Source organism: Papio anubis, chromosome X (genome assembly GCF_008728515.1).
Source record: "Papio anubis isolate 15944 chromosome X, Panubis1.0, whole genome shotgun sequence".
Classification (NCBI taxonomy): domain Eukaryota; kingdom Metazoa; phylum Chordata; class Mammalia; order Primates; family Cercopithecidae; genus Papio; species Papio anubis.
Window position 1 is genome coordinate 44,020,109 of NC_044996.1, and position 17,248 is coordinate 44,037,356.

The window sequence follows — 17,248 nt, forward strand, 5'->3', positions numbered from 1 at the left end:
CTTATCTTAAAGCTGCTTTTCAGAAGTTTGAATACATCACCTCTGCCTTTATTCCAGTAACATGACCTCAACCTAGGTGCGAGGGAGGTTGGGAAATGTAGTCTTCATCTGAGAAGCAAGGTTTCTATGCTTAAAGAAAGAAGTGAAGAGTGGATATATTCAGAAGGTGTGGTGGGGGTGGGGGTGGTAAATATCAGTTTCTGCCACATTGCCCCAGTGCCTGTGTACAATTGATTTGTACAGGTGTAAAAATTCTAGGTGTGGGCAGACTGCATGATGCCAACAGACCAACTAGTCAATGGACATTTTAGCCTTTCAAGAATTCAAATATGGCCTTTATACTACACACAGATACTATCTTGAAAGGCTATGCTAAAAGTTTCAGCCATGAAACCTTTAATCCTAAACTGACCACCATTTCACCAAATGAGGATAGAGAATTAGTGCAAAGCTCAGTGGATAATATTCAAGTGTATTCAGTAGTGGGAAGGAAAGAAGTAGCCCTGTTGGTTGTAAGGAAGATGTGAACTTACTCTACTGGCATAAGAAAGTTCTTCTCAAGGGAATGGCAAAAACTATCACCATTTGTAGGATACTATGGCATCCCTCAGATGTACTACAGCAGCAGATATTATAGCCTAAGAAATAAAGTTCCAGAGTGTTAATGGCAGTGCTTTGGGGAATGGAACAGATGCTAGAACTAGTTAACGGGTTTCTGTTTGGCTCCAAATAATCAAGGATATTCAAGAAAAAATTTTCAAATGGACTGGATGCATTCACTGGAAAATATTTCCCATGAAGAAGACTTTTTGGGAGAGATCCCAAGGATCCTAGGTAACATGCCGGTGGAATTCCCTCACCTCACACTGGCAAAAGGAATGCCACTAGCTTTACTCACTCTTTCTTGATGTTCAGAGGGAAGCCTAAACTGCCTTGTGTTGCAAGGAGCTCAATGTGGGATGAGAGCCTTACCTGCAGTCAGCTAAATTGAAAGGCAAAATCTGAGTTGAAGATTTCCCTGGCAGCCTGACATAATAACAGGAGTCAGGAAAAGCACTCTAACCCATTTTTTTCCCTGAAACATACGGGCATAAGGTTGACAACTTGCTTAAAAAACGGAGAAGGGAAATGGGGGAAATGAGGAAAAAATAAAACTATAACTTCCTATCTCAAAACTGTCATCTTTTCACAGAAGTTGAAGAGGGAGTAAAAATTGGACTGATTATTTCAAGCACAAGATGTAATTGCATGATGAAATGAAGGGAAGGGGGTTAAAAAGGAAGACAAGAGGGAGGTAAAGAGGGGGACTTCTAGCAGCGCATGTGCTATGGACATGGTGCTGGCTAAAAGACTCCTTAATGGAAACAGCAAAGCAAAATTTCCCATCATCCTCTAAATATGAGAGTATTCAAGGCTCTGAGTAAGAGGAAAATTTTCAAAGTCATGAATTGAGCCTGCATAATCTGAAAGGAGTCTGTTGTGCATACAACAGTTGGGTTACACTAATAAACAAATATGTAATTATGAATTGTGATACTTCTTCTGAAGAAAGAAACAGGGTGCTGTAACCATGAATACTTGATAGGTTACTTTAGCCAGAGGGGTCAGAGAAGGTTTCTCTGAGGACATAGAAATTTTAGCTAAGCTCTCAAAGTTGAGAAGTCAGCCATTCAAGGAGCTGGTCAAAAGGTTTAGGCAGAGATTGGAGCAAATGCAAAGACCCTGAGGAGCAACTGGGTTCAGTATATTCAAAAAAGAGCAATAAGCCCAGTGTGGCTAAAGCAGAGTAAGAGAGAAAGATTATGATGCAGAGACAAGCAGGGGCCACATTATGCAGGGCCTTGTAGGCCATGGTAAGTGTGATGGTTAATTTTATGTGTCAACTTGACTGGGTTAAGAAATATCCAGATAGCTGATAAAACATTGGTTCTGGGAGTGTCTTTGAGGGTGTTTCTGGAAGAGCTTAGCATTTGAATCAGTAAACTGACTAAAGAGGATCCACCCTCACCAATGTAGGTGGACATCATCTATTCCATTAAGGGTCCAGCGAGAACAAATAGGTGGAAAAAGGGCAAATTCACTCTCTTCTTGAGCTGGAACATCCGTGTCCTCCTGCCCTTGGACATAGGAGCTCCTTGTTCTCGGGTATTTGGACTTCAGAACTTATACCAGTGACTCCCTCCCCACCCCAGGTTCTCAGGCCTTGAAACTTAACCAAATTACACCACTGGATTTCCTGGTTCCCCACTTGCACAGAGCAGATTGTGGGACTTCTTGGCTTCCATAATCATGTAGACCAATTTCCATAATAAATCCCTTTGTACATATCTATCCTACTAGTTTTGTTTCTCTGGAGAACCCTAATACAGTAAGGAATTTGTATTTCACTCTAAGCACAACTGGATACTTTCCCCCAGTGGTTTAGTGAGGGAAGTATTATAACATAAAATGACTTAATATTTCAGAAGGCCACTCTGGCTAATGTGTGGAGAATGGGCACTAGTAGTACAAGAGTAGAATCAAAGATCTCATTCTAGAAGACATTGCAGCAGTTTAGGCAAGAGATGATGGCATGTGGCTTGGTCTAGGGTAGAGGTTGTGGAAATTGAGCGAAGCATAGTTGATTATCATTATTTGTGGTAGTTATGTTCTACAAAGTTGCTGTGAATACAGCATTAATGAATACCAAACCATTTGGGAAACAGAGTTAGGTTTCTACCAGCGTCTGATCACAACGTTTTTTTCAACTGATAAATACTTAACTTTGTTTTATGTGTGTTTCTGTTTTAAAACATCTGCTTTAACATACACTGTTGACTAATCCACATTGGACTCACAGCCAAGATAACTATAACTCATGCCTGAATGAAGCTTGTCTAACGCATGTGTTTTCTATCATCATGGCCTTCTTTTGCTTAGTTAGCAATGTTAGAAGGCACTTCAGTACTATGCTTCAGGATAATTTAAAACAGTGAAGTCATTAACCAAAGCACAAAAATGTGAAAAAAAGGTGGCACTAAATAGGCTCCAAAAAAGATACTTCTTTACAATATGAAAGCTGAAACAAGAAGGCAGAGCATTGCCCTTTTTCATCTCAGCTGGGAATGTGCACGTCAGTTGACTCACGTTTTTCACCTCCCTGCACTAGTCTGGGAATGATCTTGAAAATGCTGGAAAATTGGGCTTACAAATAAATTTTAGCAAGTAGGTGAATTCATAGATACAGAATCTGTGAATAGGGAAAATCAACTGTAGAAATTTTTGAGATGTATTGTAGAGATATAAACTGAAAGGAGTTCATAATGGATTGGATGTGGAAAATGAGGGAAGGGAAGGTGTTAAGGTGGATTCCCAGGATTCTGAATGAGCAACAGTGATGCCACACATTGAGGAGGGGCAGGTTTGAAGGGGAGATGGCAGGTTTAATTCTGAGCATTTTAAGTTAGATATGGTGATTATCCATCCAAGAAGAGATGGCAATCAAACAGTTGGATATATAAGACTTGAGCTCAGAGAAGAGATCTAAAGGAAAGACAGACATTTGGGAGTGGGTGTCACATGTGTCCGTGTGAAGAGAGTCCACCAACAGGTTTTGTGTGAGCAACAAGGCTGTTTATTTCACCTGGGTGCAGGTGGGCTGAGTCTGAAAAAAGAGTCAGCAAAAATCCCACCAAAGGTGGGATTATCATTAATTCTTATAGGTTTGAGATAGGTGGTGGAGTTAGGAGCAATTTTTTGCAGGCAGAGTGTGGATCTTACAAAATACATTCTCAAGGGTGGGAAGAATATTACAAGGTACCTTCTTAAGGGTGGGGGAGAGTATTACAAAGTACCTTCTCAAGGGTGGGGAGGGTGTATCCTACAAAGTACATTCACAAGGGCGGGGGAATATCACAAAGTACATTATCGCAAGGGTAGGGAGGGTGTGTTATCACAAAGTCAATTGATCAGTTAGGGTGGGGCAGGAACAAATCACAATGGTGGAATGTCATCGGTTAAGTCAGGAACTGGCAATTTTCACTTCTTTTGTGGATCTTCAGTTGCTTCAGGCCATCTGCATGTATACATGCAGGTCACAGGGGATATGATGGCTTAGCTTGGGTTCAGAGGCCTGACAGTGGGCAGTATTGTTAGTCCATTTAGTGTTGCTATAACAGAATCTCAGAGGCTGGGTAATTTACAAAGAAAAGGAATTTATTTGGTTCTTGATTCTGGTGGCTGGACAGTTCAAGATTGAACAACTGGATCTGGTGAGGGCCTCAGATTGCTTCCACTCATGGCAAAAAATGGAAGGAGAGTGGGCATGTGCCAAGAGATCACATGGTGAGAGAGGAAGCAAGAAAGAGAAACCAAGGAAGTCAGACATTTTAACAACCTGATATCATGGGAACTGATCTGTTTCTGCAAGAGGGAGAACTCCCTAACCCCTGTGAGAGGGAATTAATGTATTCATGAAGGATTCAACCCCATGACTCAAACACCTCTTACTAGGCCCCACTTCCAGTACCACCACATTGGGGATCAAATTTCAACACAAGTTCTGATGGAGCTATGCCACATCCAAACCATAGCATTCCACCTGTGGCCCACCAAAATGTATGTCTTTCTCACATGCAAAATACAATCATTCTATCTCAATTGTCCCAAAAGTATCAACTTGTTCCGGCACCAACTCAAAGGTCCAAAGTCCAGCTATGAGTTTGTAAAATCAAAAACAAGTAGGCTGGGCATGGTGGTTCACAACTCTAATCCTAGCACTTTGGGAGGCCAAGGTAAGTGGATTGCTTGAGCCCAGGAGTTTGAGAACAGTCTGGGCAACATGGCAAGAACTCATCTCTAAAAAATAAACAGATAAACAAACAAAAGTAAAAAGAAACTATTTACATCTAAGATACAACAGTAGGACAAACATTTGGTAAACAGTACCATTTCAAAAAGGAGAAATAGGCCGAAAGAGAAAAATGATAAGCCTCATACAAGTACAACCCAGTAGAACAGATACTAAAACTTAACACTCCAGAATAATCTCCTTTGACCCCATGTCCTGCATCTTGGGCAGACTGGTGTGAGGGGGGACTCCAAAGACATCAGGCAGCCTTACCTTCATGGTTTTGTTGGACGTGGGCCATGTAGCTACTCTCACAGTTTGAAGTCAAATGACTGTGGCTCTTCTATGCTGAAGTTGCATGCTGCCGGTGGCTCTACAATTCTGGGGTCCAGGTTGTAGCCCTACCCTGCGGCTCCATTATTCATTACCCTCATGGGGACCCTCTGTGGTATCTCCTACTCCACATTTCTGGTTAGCATTGCCTTAGTACAGGTTCTGTCTACTGTTGTAGTGACTCTGCACTACAACAACTTTCTGCCTGGGCTCCCAGGCTTTCTGATGCATACGCTGAAATTTAGGTGGAAGCCACCGTATTTCCATTACTCTCATATTCTGCATGCATGCAAAATGAGTACCACATAGACATGAATGCTGCCAAGGCTTTCCAGTTGTGCTTTCTGGAGCAGGGGCATGAGCTGCATGTGGGGCCACTTGTGCTGTGGCTGCTCCAGCCAGAGTGGTCAGGATGCATAGACCAGTGTCCCGAGGTCACCAGAGCAGCAGCCCTCCAAGTCTCTCCTCCAATACATTTCTATCATCCTAGGTCTCTGGGCCCATGATGGAAAGAGCAGCTTTAAAGTTCTAAAATGCCTTCAGCGTTATTCACCCATTGTCTTGACCATTAACACCTGGAACCCTTTTAGCCATGCTAATCTCTTTAGCAAGTCTGCCATTCCCTTGGATTCCTCTTTTGAAAGTGCTCTTTTTTCTCTATTAAACGGCCAGGTTTTGAGTTTTCCAAATCCTTCTGTTCTGTTTCCAATTTCTCTAGCAAATCACCATAAACACTTAGAAGTAACCATGGCAGCAGCCTGAACACTTTGCTGCTTAGAAATTTATTCCATAGGATATGCTATTCCATCAATCTTAAATTCAGCTTTCCACAAAACCCTAGGGCATAAACACAATGCAGTCAAGTTCTTTGCAACTATATAAAATGATGACCTTTGTTCCAGTTTCCAAATAAATATTCCTCCTGTCCATCCGAGACCTCATCATAATGCCCTTGACTGTTCATATTTCCATAAGCATTTTGGTTACAACCACCTAACCAATCCCTAATAAGTTCTAGCTCATTTTCTAAGCCCCCACCAGGACTGTCTTCAATGCTGTGTTCACTGTAATATTTTCTTTTTCTAGCCTGTACCTTCAAACTCAACTTCTGCCCATTGCCCAGTTCCAAAGCCACTTACCCATTTTCAGGTGTATTTATAAGAACACCCTACTCCTTGGCACCATTTCTCTCTTAGTCCATTTAGTTTTGCTATAACAGAATACCAGAGGTCGAGTAAATTACAAAGAAAAGAGGCTTATTTGGCTCATAATTCTGGTGGCTGGATGCTTCAAGAATGAGCAGCTGTATCTGGTGAGGGCCTCAGGCTGCGTCTACTTATGGCAGAAAATGGAAGGGAAGTGGGCATGTGCTAAGAGATCACATGGTGAGAAAGGAAGAATAAAGAAGAACAGAGGAAGCCGACTCTTTTGAATGTCAACTGTTAATCCAAAAAAATAACACTAGAGAAAATTACCTCTAAATATGTGGGGTTTACTCAGAAATAGAAATAGAAAGAAAAAAAAAAAAAGGAAATAGGGATTATAATTCAGAATGCATGGAATCACAAGTCACCAGTACTTTCTTTTTTTTTTTTTTTTTTTTGAGACTGAGTCTGGCTCTGTCGCCCAGGCTGGAGTGCAGTGGCCGGATCTCAGCTCACTGCAAGCTCCGCCTCCCGGGTTTACGCCATTCTCCTGCCTCAGCCTCCGGAGTAGCTGGGACCACAGGCGCCCGCCACCTCGCCCAGCTAGTTTTTTGTATTTTTTAGTAGAGACGGGGTTTCACCGTGTCAGCCAGGATGGTCTCGATCTCCTGACCTTGTGATCCGCCCGTCTCAGCCTCCCAAAGTGCTGGGATTACAGGCTTGAGCCACCGTGCCCGGAGTCACCAGTACTTTCAGGGAGGGAAAGGGAAGGGGAGTTTTAGAGCAAAAAGAGATTTACATAAGCTGCATAGAAAAAGAGCTCATTGGTTCCCCAGGTTCAATGCCAGAGTTGTCAGTCTATTGGTGGAGATGCAATTACTGGAGAACTGTTCTTCTGAGAACATCTTATTGGAATTATTGCAGTCCTAAAGAATGTCTAGTGATAAGCCTCATCAAAGTAGGAGATATGTAAAGCGTTTTTAGAAAGTCCTTGAAAATAGTTCTTATCTCAGACATGTAAGCATGTGCCTCCTCTCCTTTGGTCCTTCCTGGTATTATTTTGTCTGGATTGGACAAAAGTGATTTCATCCTGGTATCTGCAACTTTAACGCAACCAAGAAGAGGTGAAAGACTAGACTGCAAAGCAGTAAGACAAGGCATTTATTGGGGTCGTAGGAATTGCAATTCAGGAGACACAGATTCAGTTAGAAGCCAAAATGTCTTCCAAAGAGAGGAAGGAAAGTAGGGGTTTTTAAAAGGATGATGAGGATGATTACCCAAGTTGTTTCAAAAGAATTATCATTTGTGGAGGTGGCTGCCTGAGTAGTTCATTGGTTGTTTCTGATCAAGAGTTATAGCACTGGAATAATTCAGCTGTTTTCCAAGATGTTGTGGTTGTGGTGGTTTAGCCCAGTTCAAAGTTCAGGCGGCTGGGCGCGGTGGCTCACGCCTGTCATCCCGGCACTTTGGGAGGCTGAGGCGGGTGGATCACTGGAGTACAGGAGTTTGAGACCAACCTGGCTAACATGGTGAAACCCTGTCTCTACTAAAAATACAAAAATTAGCCAGGTATGGTGGCGGATGCCTGTAATCCCAGCTACCTGGGAGACTGAGACAGGAGAATAGCTTGAACCCGGAAAGTGGAGGTTGCAGTGAGCTGAGATTACACCATTGCACTCCAGCCTGGGTGACAAGAGCGAGACTACATCTAAAAAAAAAGTTCAAGCAAGTTCCTGTTTCACAAGGTTGCAGGTTGCACAGGTAGTACTTTTTTGAGTGACTTCTCAACTGCATTATACATCTCTGAACCAGAATGACATCATTTTGTAGATCACATTTCACATTCCCCTGTTTTGATTAAGATCTGATGTGAGGCAGCATCGATGATCAATTATTGATTGGTCAGCTACAGATTTGTTATTAGTTTCCCTCAGATCTGGAAGTACCTGTTTCTAGAGTGTTACGTTCCATGGAGTGGGGTTGTTGAAAGTCAGTGTGTATCCAAGGCTTTAGAAACTGATCAAGTTACAAGGGAGCTATTTAAGTGAGGAGGCCCACATTAGTCTATAGTAATTAGCTGTATATCAGGAGAGGCATTCATTTTAACCATGTCTAAATGTTATTCCTCATTCTTCTTTTCGGAAATAGATGAGATTTCAGGGTGGGCATAGAAGGCAATTGTGTTTCTTTTGGAAAGGAACTTTCTTGGTCAGATAAGGAAATTCAGAGAGTCCTTCCTGGCCCTTGGATGGGAAGAATAAGACAAGTTTAAAACGACTTTGATTCTGAGGCTAATTTCTTGGGCCTTTCAATTTTCAAAAACACTCAGCATGCCAAAGTGCCATATTATGGGGGATCATTTTCTGCACTCCAGCATTCCCCTGTCTGATACTTCCCTAAGATTTTCACACACTAAAATCTGAGTTGGTGTCTGTGGAGAAAAAAATTGAGTCAATAGCTGAATGACAAAGGATCCCATTAAACTAGTCCTCTATTTCTTGGAAGAGGCCAGTCCACTTAAACAGTCGTGTCTCATTTCAGGAGATGGCATTGCAAGCAGGCTCTCAACAGAAGAAAAACAACAGCCATTGTTTGGAATAGTCTATAAACCAGTTTCCTTGGAGTCTGTAGAGCAGTCAGTTGAGGTGTTTAGATGTTACACTTGAAAAACCCTCAATTAAAGTGGAAATAGGCAGTGGCAATATGAAAGAATTTTCTGGTCTGCAGTTTGTACGTCAAGGTCATTTATACATGAGCTTCAGTTTGCAGATCCTAAAAACAAACCTAGTAGCAATTTCAGTGTGTTTCAGTTGGAAAAATGGAAGAACAATGTGGCACTGTTAGTTTGGAGACCTGTAGCCAGGAAATAATTCAAGATTCAGTCTAAATTGTATGCAAATAATAAAAACTCAAAAAAATAATGGTCAGGGTTAGAATCTAATAACAGATGTTCTATAGTTTTCTTCTGAAACATATTTTTTCTCTCTTCAGTTCCCCACTTTTACCAAAGATGAATCATAGTAGGGCCAGGCTATTTGCAAAATAACTTTTGGTCTTACCATACTTGGCCTGATTTGCATAAAGTATAGCAAAAATAATGATTGGTCATATATGTTCCTTTTAAGTTGGCTTTGCTGAAACTTTTTTGTGTGTGGTTCCAGCAATGCAGTTTATTAAATAAAATTAAAAAGTGACTATTCCCAGGAAAGAAAGCATCAACAATTAGTTTTGAGAAAGAAGATGAAAAGCTGAATCTCTAACTCCTGGATGCCAGGAAGCAGAGTTTTTCAGAATCTAAAACAAATTAAGAGCTCACAGTCCCACCCCTCAGGGGTCACATAAGTTGGTACTGTTGCTTGTAACTAATTCCATATTTTAGTTTTTTCTTTACCCAAAATTAAAACTAAGGACATAACACTCTTCAAAACTACAAATACACTGAGATAGATCATTACCAGAATCTACATAGGGCTTTGCTATTTAGGTACAGCTAGTAAAATTCATATTTGAAGTCATTTCATAAAAATAACAACTGTCCCGATCTTACAAGTTTCATTTCCTCCTATCATGGTCCCCAAATCAATCTCTATTGTTAGGATTCCTCATTGTGTGAAGGTAGAAACTGCTTAGTAAAATTCTCCAGCTCATTTTCAAGTTGAACAGCTTTATTTCTTAAGAGCTTTAAATTGTTTTGTATTTTCTCCAACTGATCTATTCCTTTGGGTAATCTAGCAATTTCTTCTTCCAGTTGTCTTTGAGTAATATCAATTTGTTGGCACAGGTGAGCAAAAGTGGTAGCCATTTGTTGTTTTACTTGGTAGATGCAGTTTGCACTCATGGAGCTAACAATCATCTTCAGTTTTTCAGTTGCAAAGTTTACAAACTGCTGTTTAAAGGCTCTCTCCTTGGCATGGGTGGTCCAGGACAGTCTTTCATAAAGATACAAAGCTCCATACATAGTTATTGAAACAGATATGAGTTTTCAGCCTATAGTTTTCCAAATCACCCCTCCAACAATATCGATGCCCATGGAAGTTCTAGATGTAAGAGAAGCCAATCCTGTTACCAATGTAATCATGAGTTCTTCCTCATGATTATCTGGCATTGCTGGACTGGTAGGAGCAGTGGGAGTAGAAGCTAAAGATCTAGGGAGCTGAAAGATAGGCTCTGATAATCCTAGGAGCACCATTTGAGCATTTCTAGGGCCCAAAAATCGAGGTACAAGGGAAGACCAGCCCAGGGAAAAATGAAACACAATATCTTCTTGAAAATCTGAACATAACTTATAGTAATTTAGATTATAACTGAGATCAGATTTCTTGCAAGGGATCACTGGATGTAGTTTATCCTGTATACCAGCTGGAGGTAATGGCTTCAAATTTTCAGTAATTTCTTGCTGGAACTGAAGCACTAAGGTGTTTACTTCATTGGTGCATCAATCAGCCAAATTTCTTCCCATACTATCCTCTATATGCTTAATTCACTTTTATATATTTTTAATACATCTGGAGTAGGATGAAACTCTGAACAAAATTCATCAACCAAAACAGACAGTCAACAAATCTCATCTGTCCTTTTGGGAGGCCGGAGTCATCTGCTCGCCCAGGCTGGGGTGCAGTGGCGGATCTCAGCTCGCTCACCGGCGCCTCCAGTTCCATATTCTCCGGCCTCAGCCCTCCCGAGTAGCTGGGACTTCACAGGCATCGCCACCTTGCCCGGCTAGTTTTTTGCTCCATTTCTTTTTTTTTTTTTTTTTTCTTTTTTTTTTTTTTTTTTAATTTATTTAATATTATTATACCATAGGATTCCTTAAGATTACATGTGCATATAGCGATGCGGGTTTATTTACATATGTATGCGCCCGGCCCATGTTGCGCCGCTGCGCCTTCAAGCTTCGTCATTTACATCAGGTGCCGCTCCCAGTAATCCCCTCCCCCCTCCCATGATGACCCGATTATTGTGATGTTTCCCCTTCCCGAGTCCAGAGTGATCTCATTGTTCAGTTCACTATGGGTAGAGAACATCTTTGGGTGTTCCAGTTTTCTGTTCTTGCTTGATGGTTGCGCTAAGATGATGGATTCCGGCTGCATCCATGTCCTAAAGGACACAAACTCATCCTTTTGATGGCTGCATAGTATTCCATGGTGTATATGTGCCACATTTTCTTAATCAATCTGTCACTGATGGACATTTGGGTTGATTCCAAGTCCTTTGCTATTGTGAATAGTGCTGCAATAAACATCGTGTGCATGTGTCTTTTGCTCAGCAGCATAATTTACCTCATCCTTTGAGTATATACCCAGCCCGTGGGATGGCTGGAGTCATATGGTACATCTAGTTCTAGATCCTTGAGGAATGCAGCCATACTGTTTTTCCATAATGGGTTGAACTGGTTTGATCCACCAACAGTGTAAAAGCGTTCCTATTTCTCCACATCCTCTCCAGCGCCTGTTGTTTCCTGGCTTTTTTAATGATGCATGCATTCTATTTGGTGTGAGATGAGTATCTCATTGTAGTTTTGATTTTTGCATTTCTCTGATGGCCAGTGATGGTGAGCTACATTTTTTTCATGCTTTGTTGGCTGTATAGATATCCTTCTTTTGAGAAATGTCTGTCATATCCTTTGCCCACTTTTGATGGGGTTGTTTGTTTTTTTTCTTGTAAATTTGTTTGGCAAGGAGTTCTTTGCTTGGAGTTCTGGATATTAGCCCTTTGTCAGATGAGTAGATTGCAAAATTTTCAAGAGAGAACTACAAACCACTGCTCACTGAAATCAAGGGTTTGCAAACAAATGGAAGAACATACCATGCTCATGGATAGGAAGAATCAATGCTCGTGAAAATGGCATACTGCCCAAGATGGTTATAGATTCAATGCCATCACATCAAGCTACCAATGAGGTTTCTTCACAGAATTGGGAAAAAACTGCTTTAAAGTTCATATGGAACCAAAAAGAGCCGCATCTCCAAGACAATCCTAAAAGTCAAGAACAAAGCTGGAGGCATCCACCGCTGCCTGACTTCAAACTATACTACAAGGCTACAGTAGCCAAAACAGCATGGTACTGGTACCAAAACAAGAGATATAGACCAATGGAACAGAACCAAGTCCTCAGAAATAATACCACACATCTACAGCCATCTGATCTTTGACAAACTGGAAGAAACTTAAGAAATGGAAAGATTCCTATTTAATAAATGGTGCTGGAAAATTGGCTAGCCACATAAGTAGAAAGCTGAAACTGGATCCTTTCCTTACTCCTTATACGAAAATTAATTCAAGATGGATTAGAGACTTAAATGTTAGACCTAATACCACAAAATCTAGAGGAAAACCTAGGTAGTACCATTAGGGACATAGAGCATGGGCAAAAGACTTCATGTCTAAAACACCAAAAGCTGTGACAAAGCCAAAATTGACAAATGGGATCTCATTAAACTAAAAGAGCTTCTGCACAGCAAAAGAAACTACCATCAGAGTGAACAGACAACCCTACAGAATGGGAGAAAAGGATTTTTTTTGTATTTCTTAATAGAGATGGGGTTCACCGTGTTAAGCCAGGATGGTCAGTCTCTGTACCAGTAGATCCCAAAGCTGTCCTAGAAGCCTCCCCAAAGTGCTGGGATTACAGGCTTGGTACAGCGCCCGGCCAGCAAATTTCATCTGTCATTGCACATGTAGAGCTTTGTTTTACCCACCTCCTCAGTGACCTCCTTGGTTTTTTTCTTAGCATCCAGTGTTAAAAGGTTCATCTGGTTTCAGATAAAGTCCAGTCTATCAATTTGGTCTTCCCTCTCTTCCTCTGCATAATGCCTTTTCTATTCAGCTGCCATGTTTATTGAATCCATTATGTTTTTTCACAAACATAGATAATATTATTCACAAAAATAGATAGCTAGTATCCGTTTAGCTCTGATAGTGTGCTGTTCAAACTTTGTTTTCACTGCTGACTGTAAGATACACTCCTCAAAGATTTGTTCAAAATTCTGAAATTCCTGTAATCTTGCCTGAAATCCTTTGGCACGTGCCCCACATCTTCCATATATTCTGGCTCTGATGCAGAGGTATCCCAACGATTATTGAGAATGAAAATATTAGGCTTGGAAAGCCACTCATTCACGTTGTGAAAAAATGTTTTTCTGTATTCATTAGTGTTGATTCAGAATTGGCAACCAAAACGAAGACATCAGCATCTACGCAAAACTTATCAATCCAGCTATCCAGCTCTGTAGTAACATCTGTGCCTGGACTGTCTACTAACACCAGGTAATCTCTCAAGAGGGCACATTTTGCTTTTGGCCAAAACACATGTACAAGACAGCCAGCTTTCAAGTTTTTGTCCATGTGAAGGGCATGGGCCAGTCGATTAACTGTCTTTACACTCTTTTTTTCATCTAATCCTTCTGTCATAAGATAGGCTTTATCTCCATCGGTTCCTTCAACACTTAGGAAGCAGTTGGTTATATGGCCAATCCCACTAGTGAGAACTTTATCCCACAACATTGCATTGATAACAGAGCTCTTCCCACTGCTTGGTCATGATATATTAATATAAGGTCCTTTACAATCTGGCTTTTGCTTACAAAGTCTCTACCCACTTCTTTTGCTACTGTTTTGTAGCACCTTAAATTTAACTACTTGAGTTCTCCAAACACACTGTGGTCTCTCTCCCCCTTTCTATTTATGGCTTTATGCAAGAAATGGGCTTTTGGACCTTTTTCACATCCAAAACTATACCTATTTCTCATTCTCAGTAGGACAGTTGAGTCCTCACCTTCCCAGGAGGCTCTTCCTTCCTACTCCCAAAACTTTAAAAAATAGGAAATACCAGATTTGATTTTTAAAAGCTTAAGTGTAGGAAGCCAAGCTAAGGATTCACTATCAGACTTGTGCTTGTAATACTTGTATGAATTGGGTGAATTCTCTTTTTTAAATACTTTTTTGAGATAGGGTCTCACTCACCCAGTCACCCAGTCACCCAGTCTTTACACTCTTTTTTTTTTTTCTCTCTTTTTTTAATACTTTTTTGAGATAGGGTCTCACTCACCCAGTCACCCAGTCTTTTTTTTGAGATAGGGTCTCACTCATCCAGTCACCCAGGCTGGAGTGGCAAGATCACAGCTCACTGTAGCCTTGACCTCCCTGGCTCAGGTGATTCTCCCACCTCAGCCTCCAGAGTAGCTGGGTTCACAGGTGCATGCCACCACACCTAGCTAATTTTTGTAATCTTTTGTAGAGACAGGGTTTCACCATGTTGCCTAGGCTGGTCTCAAACTCCTGGGCTCAAGCAATTCACCAACCTTAGCCTCCCAAAGTGCTGGGATTACAGGCATGAGCCACCACACCCAGCTGAATTCTTCTCTTGTTAGAGTCGTCAAAATGCCTTGAGGTTTCTGGACCTATTAGAAAGTGACATTCTTTAAATACTGAAAGGTCAGGAACCCTGTAGGGGAACGTGCAGACAAGGTACCAGGCCAGTCTTTTTCCACATCCATTGGCTTTAAAGTCAATCTCAATTTCTCAAAGCAGTCTGGTCACATTAAAAAATATGATATTCCAGTCAAAACCTTGGTAAAATAACCAGTGTCTCAATTGTATCCTGTCACAGAAGAAAAAAGATTCTTATTGAACTTAGGCAGACAACTGTATTGCCATAAAATAAAAATACTCATGAATAATGTGTGGATTCTAGATAAATCAGGTAAAGAGAAAGGTAAATGTCTCAATTTTGTTCACAAAAGTATACATTACCCATTGATATAAGGTAAAAATAGCGTAAGAGGGAAAAAATATTTCTTAACTCTGGAAAACAAAACCATAAAAACATTTAGCAATGGTTCTAGCAACAAGTCATAAAAATCATTTCAGTCCTTCATCAGTTTAGTCTCATGTAATTAATTCTTGTTCTGCTTAATGTTGGGTTACCAATTTTATGAATGCAACTTTTTAAATTAGAGTTTTAAAAAAAATTTTACCCAGTACAGTTGAATAATTTCAATGTCATAAGCAGAGTTTTGTATTTCAGAGTATCTGTCAGACCGTCTTCCATGAACCTCCTTGAAGACACAACACTTTAAGATTTGCAAAGACCTTTTAGAAAAAGAGCATCAGAATATAGCAATTTACTAGGACATATCAGATTTTTTGAATGTCACACAATTTTGGAACACATATTAATAACATCCCCACAAACAGAACTCAAAGTTAAACACCATTTCTTATTGGACAATGATTTCCACTTGATTTTAACATACGAAATAAGCCTAATATGTTTTCTTGAACTCTCAGGGGATCTTTCTTTTTTTTTTTCTTTTTTTTTTTTTTTGAGTCGGAGTCTTGCTCTGCTGCCCAGGCTGGAGTGAAGTGGTACGATCTTGGCTCACTGCAACCTCTGCCTCTCGGGTTCCAGACATTCTCCTGCCTCAGCCTCCCGAGTAGCTGGGACTACAGGCGTGTGCCACCACGCCCAGCTAATTTTTGTATTTTTTAGTAGAGACAGGGTTTCACCATTTTGGCCAGGCTGGTATTGAACTCTTTCTCAGAGGATCTTTTAAAAATGTCTAAAAGTTTGTTTAAAGTCAAAAAGACCTAATTTAGAATTTTAAATTTCATTTTGGGAAGTTTGTCAAATATCAAAGATTTAAAACACTTGATATCAGAATAAGATCACAGATCACTGTAAAATAACAGTCATTCATTTAGCCAGAGTGATAATTAAAAGGCTTCGCAAAGCTAAAAACTTTTACTCTTTGACAGAAAACAGTTTTCTAAATAATCAAATGACCTAATAAAGACAGCACGAGGCAAACTCCTCTCTTTTTTGCAATTTACTCAAAAGTTGAACTAGGCTATTACTGTTTATTATTACTAAACAAAAATATTGTTCAAAAGAGAAAATCAAATTCTACCTTTGCATTGGTGTATTATTAATACTAAAGCTAATTTTACTAAAATCCTATAAACAAATTCATCCAATCTTAGACTGACCACATAAGATTTCCACAACACTTTTATAAACTCTTACAAGTTTTTTTCATTCTTTCTCTTTCCTCGACTTTCTATATCCATTCAGTTATATCTTTCTTTTTTATTCCTTCAACAAAAACAACCTTTAAATCACCTTTAAACTAGACAAAGATTACTTTTCCTTTAAGAAAAAACACATTCACTTGTCTTTCTTATAAACTTTCTTACCAAAACACATCCTACTTTTCTTACGCAGTCTGTGTACAGAATTATTTCTCTTATATCCAGTAGTTTTAATTACATATATTAACTATAATTTTAACTTTCGGTAATCCAAATTTCTAGAGTAAAACATAGGAGTTAAGTAATTTTAATGTTATACATCAGGTGCAGAGCCCAGGACAGAGGACAGAGCTGTGAAGACAATGCCTGAAGGATCTGACCCTTCCCAGCATGGCCAGGGGGCACAGCTGGGCCAGGGAGGATGAGACCATATTGGGTTTGGCTCTGCTCTGCAGCTTGTGTCCAGGGCACTGTGGACATACCTATGTCTTCCAGCCTCACCATGGCCACCTGTCTAGACCCCAGTATTTAAAGGCTGAAAATGAAAGATGTAAGTTCACAGAAAGATGTGCACAAGGCTTTAGGGAGGTCCATCATCCTCCCATTACAGCTTTAGCTCACAGACAAATCAAGCAAGCCTCTAAATGATCACAGAAGCAAGATTTTTATGACCTTAAAACATCTAGTAGAGATGGCATACATTTGTTTGAGTGGTAGACTCAGGTGAATATATCTAAAATTCTGAAGACATTTCTATTTTATTTTACCAACAATTTTTAAACTAGCTTTATTTACTAAAAATTACTAAAGTCACGTGAATTCAAAAAGCATATGGCCTAGTTATTTAATTTATAAGTACTCATTTATTTATAAGTAAATTTAGAATCATTTATTCAATATACAAACACAGACA

The 17,248-nt window shown here is 40.1% G+C and overlaps 1 pseudogene; it reads right to left on the bottom strand.

Moving 5' to 3' along the window:
* Positions 1 to 13,006: 13,006 nt before the first annotated feature.
* Positions 13,007 to 14,394, bottom strand: LOC100999091 (annotated as a pseudogene).
* Between the last annotated feature and the right edge of the window lie 2,854 nt (positions 14,395 to 17,248).